Source organism: Crocuta crocuta, unplaced genomic scaffold (genome assembly GCF_008692635.1).
Source record: "Crocuta crocuta isolate KB4526 unplaced genomic scaffold, BGI_CrCroc_1.0 scaffold323, whole genome shotgun sequence".
In the NCBI taxonomy this organism is placed as follows: Eukaryota; Metazoa; Chordata; class Mammalia; order Carnivora; family Hyaenidae; genus Crocuta; species Crocuta crocuta.
Window position 1 is genome coordinate 389,933 of NW_027536465.1, and position 4,417 is coordinate 394,349.

Genomic DNA, 4,417 nt, shown 5'->3' on the forward strand with positions numbered 1-4,417 from the left:
CCCTCTCCCTCGGGCCCCCCGACGAACTGGGCAGCGCCCTCTGTATCCTTGGTCAAAACACAGAAGGACTCAGCCGGAGCAGACTGGCCCCGATGCAGGGCCGGCTTGGGTGGGGTTTTGAACTGTGCAGTTGGGAGTAGTGTTTTCTGAGAACCAGAATGACACGGTTTACTTAAAGTTAGTCATCTGGAGGTCTGCATCTGGACTTTGAAAAGGACTGGCCTGGGTTAACTTGGGCAAGTTGCTTAAACTCCCTGAGCCTCGGTTTTCTTGTTTGTAAATTTGGATAAGGAGGCTGGGAGGTGAAGGATAGAATTGGGGGATATGATGTAGGTCAAATGCTGAGCACCGAGTGCAGCGTGCAGTACCTGCAGTAAGTGTTCATTGTTGTCACTGCTATTGCGATTATTATTTCAGAAGATCTGGGAACAGGATGCTTCCAGGCACTTACTGATTCCTGGTAAATCTCCTGACCTCCCTGAGCCTCAGTTTCCACTTCTGTAAAACAGAGGGGAGGTGTGGAGTAATGAGATGAGGCAAAGGCCAGTCGATACGGATGTGAGCTTAATACAGCATGTTAAGAGTGATAGTGGTGATTTACACAAAGCTCCGTGGCCACGTGAGCAACCTGCCAGGAAGACCTCAAGACCAGGAGATTCCTTAATGGTCAAGCCACCCAGCCAAGAGAGGAGCTCACATTTGCTGAGTGGCTTCTAAACGCTGGGCACTTTCCAAACAAAAACCATTAAGTCCTCAAAACATTGTGGTCTCATTTCAACCCCACGGCTCTTCACATTCGGGCAGAAGGGTGGTGGCTGGAATACAGTGGGTGGAGGCAAGATGTGAAGTCGGGTCCTCTGGCTTTTGAGTGTGGCCCTTTCCATTCCTCTGGGCCAAAAGCAACAGCGAGAGTAAAGGCTGTGCAGTGAAAAGTGCACTAAGAGTTCCGTCTGGCAGGAGCTGGGGCGTCAGGCTCTGATGGCTTCACCTCTTGAAATTTATTACTGGCTCTCAGAACTTCCAGATCAAGGTCAAACTCCTTAGTTTAACACAAGGGGCCCTAGAACAAGGGTTCTAACCTGAGTCAGTCATGATCCCTTTTAGAATACAATGTACAATGTTATGAGTCCACTCCCTGTGAAAATGCATGTGTGAGCATGAACACATACACATATTCAAATTTCAGGGCTGTAGGACCCCCTCTGTGGGCTTTAGGGGTCCATGGGGCCCCGTGACTTTAATGCTTGCCTGTCCTCATCCCCAACACATGTCCGTGTTTTCCCATCATGGACTGTCTGCTAGGGGAGGATGAGGGCCTGGCCCATTATGTTCACTCCTGTATCCCCAGCACCTAGAACAGCACCTGGCACCAAATGAGGCACTCAGCAAGCACCTGTGGAAGGAGGTATGAAGCCAGCTGGTATACCTCCTTGCCTTTGCATCTGCTGCTCCTTGTTGTGGGCATGAAAGAGTCCCTTCTTCATTTCCAATGTACTCATCCTTCACCACTCACCTCAAGTGAGCTGTCTGGTCTCTGAGGCTGGGGCGGGGGCCCTACCCACATAATTCCCCCCAAACACCAGTCTAACCTCGGCTAAAGCCCTTACACTGACCTAGGTTCATTGGTTTAGCTGTCTGCCTCCTCCCCACAAGCTATGGATTTCTTAAGGATGGTGATTAGATGTGTGAGTTTGTGTGCTTAATGAATGGAGAAGAACATACTGGAAAGGAGAGAGAGAACTTACAACAGCTGAGAGACCTTCGAGCCACTGTAATAGTTCAGCTTTTTTTACAAGATAGAAGGGAAAGGGCGCTGGGTGGCTCAGTCGGTTAAGCGGCCGACTTCAGCTCAGGTCATGATCTCGCAGTTCATGGGTTTGAGCCCCGTGTCGTGCTCTGTGCTGACAGCTCAGAGCCTTGAGCCTGATTTGGATTCTCTCTCTCTCTCTCTCTCTTAAAAATAAACATTAAAAAAGAAAATTTAAAAAAAAAAGATAGAAGGGAAAAGACCTAAGACACACTTCCATATCAGAACTGGTAGGATGTATCAGCCCCTTCCCTGCCCCCCAAAAGTAATCCCTTCCTGGACTCCGTTTCCCCGACGCGACCCAGGTCACATGGAATCTGCTGGCTGCCAGCTGCCGCCTGCTTCACAGCTGAGCGGACCAGAATGCCAGCTTCGGAGTCACAGGCACGCGCGTGCCTGAACCTTACGCTCCTAGTCTGGTAAGTGCTGGAAATGACAGTATCCAGTTCACTGTGGAAGACACGACTTCTTCTGTCCAATAAGTAGTTATTATAAACTTTTGCATGAGGAATGTAAATAAAATGGTGCAGCTGCTTTGGAAAAACAGTTTGGCAGCTCCCGGCATAGTTAACATAGAGCTACCACGTGATCAGCAATTCCACTTTTAGGAATATGCCCAGAAGAACCGAGAACATCCACAGACACAGAAATTTGGACACAGATGTTCATAGCAGCATCGTTCAGGAGAGCCAGAAAGTGCGAACAACCCATTGGTCCATCAGTTGATCAACAAAATGCATGTATACTAATATACAACGTAGTCGTATTTGGTCATAAGGAACGACATACCAATTCGTGCTGCTGCCACATGGACGATGCTTGTAAACACGCTTGGTGAAAGAAGCCAGACACCGAAGGCCACATGCTGTATGACTGCACTCATACGAAATGCCCAGATTAGGCAGAAGCACCGAGACAGAAGTAGATTAGGGTGGTTGCCAGGAGCTGGGGGAGAGAAGGGTGGGAAGTGATTGCTCATGAGTATGAGTTTTCTTCTTGGGGCAATGAAAATGTGCAATTAGATAGTAGAGATGGTGGTACAACTGTCAATATACTAAACTCTGCTGAATTTTACACTTTGAAATTCTTTTAAGATTACTTTAAAAAACATTTGGGGGGGGTGTGGGTGGCTCAGTCGGATAAGCGTTCGACTCTGGCTCAGGTCCCGATCTCACAGTTTGAGAGTTCAAGCCCAGCGTCAGGCTCTGCATGGACAGTCCAGAGCCTGGAGCCTGCTTTGGATTGTCTCCCTCTCTTTTGCCCCTCCCCCGCTCTCACTCTGTCTCTCAAAAATGAATAAACGTTAAAAAAATGAAATAAAAATGTTTTATTCTTTAAAAAAAAAAGGCACCTGGCAGGCTCAGTTGGTGGAGCATGTGTCTCTTGACCTTGAGATTTTAAGTTCTAGCCCCATTGGGTATAGAGATTACTTAAAATCTTAAAAAATCGTTAAAATAATAGTGCTCAAGAATGACCATAAATGAGCTTCCACTTCTCTAACTTGCTCCTTCTCCCTTGTTGCCTGTGTTGGTAAAAGCACTACCCTCCCACCTACTCACTTAAGCCGCAGAACTGGAGTTACCGGACTTTGTTCCCATCGTCACCTTCCACATCCAACCCTTTTAGAGAGGTTTTAGGTCCCACCCCTCATCTCCATCCTCTGCCAGCCCAAAGCCCAGGTCAGCGGCAGCTGCCACCTCAACTCTGACAGCCCTTTCAACCTGGCCTTTCTTGCTCTCCTTTTCTTCAAGATTTTATTTTTAATTAATCTTTACACCCAATGTGGGACTCAAACTCACAGCCCCCGGATCAAGAGTTGCATGCTGCAACCGCTGAGCCAGCCAGGCAGGCGCTCCTCTCACCCTGGCCTTTCTGAGTCCACCTGTGCACATGACCCCACCATCCAATCAGAACCATCTACTGAAAACAAAGATTTGGGGGCACCTGGATGGCTTGGTCGGTTAAGCCTCCGACTTTGGGTCAGGTCATGATCTCATGGCTTGTGAGTTTGAGCCCCATGTTGGGCTCTGTGCTGACAGTGTGGAGCCTGGAACCTGCTTCAGATTCTGTGTCTCTGTCTCTTTCTGCCCCTCCCTCCCCAAAAGTAAATAAATATTAAAAAAGAAAGAAACACAGATTTGATCAGACCACTCCCCTTGCAAAGTTTCCCATGACCCTTGGGCAAATACACAAACTCCCACCAACACCGTCAAGTCCATCCGGGCCCCGCCTGCTACCCCAACCTCCTTTCTGGCCTCTCTCTTCCCTATGCTTTCACCATGATGACTTCTTTGTGCCCATGGGTACCCCCATGTTCTCCCACCTTAAGTTCTTCCTGGGCCTGGAGTATCCCCCTGCCCTGGCCTGTCTAATACTTCAGATTATGATTTCGTGGTCACTTCCTTGGGGAAGGCACCCCTTGCCTGATTCCAATGATAAATTCCCTTGCTATGTGATCTATATAACATCGGAGCTTCCTTTTGATGAAACTCATCAAGTTGTGTGTGTTTTGTCTGATGGACTGTTTGTGCCAGAGGGCAGGGATCTGTGCCCACCTTCCTCATTCACCACTACCCTCCTGCCACTTAACATGGAACATGCCCGCCCTTC